Source organism: Dendrobium catenatum, unplaced genomic scaffold (genome assembly GCF_001605985.2).
Source record: "Dendrobium catenatum unplaced genomic scaffold, ASM160598v2 original_scaffold_108000, whole genome shotgun sequence".
Lineage (NCBI taxonomy): Eukaryota > Viridiplantae > Streptophyta > Magnoliopsida > Asparagales > Orchidaceae > Dendrobium > Dendrobium catenatum.
This window is the reverse complement of record NW_021426435.1, coordinates 1-1261: the sequence shown is the minus strand read 5'-3', so window position 1 is coordinate 1261 and position 1261 is coordinate 1. Positions and strand designations below refer to the sequence as shown.

Below are 1261 nucleotides of genomic sequence, written 5' to 3'. Positions count from 1 at the left end.
GACGAGCGGGTCCTAGGAACCAACCGCGCGGGAATGGCAATAACGTTTCGCCCAGGACTCCGATTCGGCAATATGTCCCCATTTCTGAAAGCTCTTTCCTAGCCGGACGGGGCGCCGATGCACCTCAGACCCATCGGCCAGGCTTGCGCAGTCAAAAAAACCATTTTCGATCACCTTAGCCCGCCGGAATGAAGAGGCTTCAAAATCACCATTTCATCGGAGTCTACTTAAGTATTATTTAACAACATAATATTTTTTTGTAGCTCTTCTTCATATCCTATGAACCACTGGCAGTGTTGGCTCGCATCACATCAGGCGAAGAAATCTTCATCGTGGGACCCGTGAAGGCGACGAACGGGTCCTAGGACCCGACAGTGCAGGAATGGCAATAACTTTTCTCTTAGGACTATGATTCCGCACTATGTCCCCATTCTGGAAAGCTCTTTCCGAGCCAGACGGGGCATCATTGCGCCTGAGGAACATCGGCCGGGCTCGCGCAGTCAAAAAATGCATTTTGGATCACCTTCGGTCTGCCGGAATGAAGATGCCACAAAATCACCATTTCATCAGAGTCTACTTAAGTATTATTTGAGAACATAATATTATGGGTGCGATCATACCAAAACCAGTGCACCAGATCCCCTCAGAATTCTACAATTAAGCGTGCTTAGGCGAGAGTAGTATTGGGATGGGTGACCTCTTGGGAAGTCCTCGTATTGTACCCCTTTTTCAACCAACCTACAGTTTTTTTTCGTAGCTCTTCGCCACAGAATACGAACAACTGGCAGTGTTGGCTCGCCTTGCATCGAGTGAAGTAATCCTTATCATGGGACCCGTGAAGGCGAGGGACGGGTCCTAGGACCTGACCACGTGGGAATGGCAATAACTTTTCGCCCAGGACTCCTTTTCGGCACTATGTCCCCATTCCGGATAGCTCTTTCTGAGCCGGAAGGAGCGCCGAAGCGCCTCAAGCCCATCGGTTGGACTCACACAGTTAAAAAATGCATTTTCGATCAGCTTTGGCCCGCCGGAAAAAAGAGGCCCCAAAATCACCATTTCATCGGAGTCTACTTAAGTATTATTTGAGAGCATAATATTTCGGGTGCGACCATACAAGCGCCAGAGTACCGGATCCCATTAGAACTCTACAGTTAAGCGTGCTAGGGCGAGAGTAGTACTGGGATGGGTGACCTCCTAGGAAGTCCTCGTGTTGCACCCCTTTTTCAACCAACCTACTCTCTTTTTTTTTTCATCTCTTCTT

At 48.9% G+C, this 1261-nt stretch overlaps 1 non-coding gene and 1 pseudogene across 1 annotated transcript; both read left to right on the top strand.

Moving 5' to 3' along the window:
* Positions 1–606: 606 nt before the first annotated feature.
* LOC114578658 lies at positions 607–725 on the top strand (annotated as a pseudogene).
* Positions 726–1100: 375 nt separating this feature from the next.
* On the top strand, positions 1101–1219 carry LOC114578657. The gene has a single exon (XR_003699645.1). It is a non-coding gene; the product is annotated as a 5S ribosomal RNA (ribosomal RNA).
* The last annotated feature ends 42 nt before the right edge of the window (positions 1220–1261 follow it).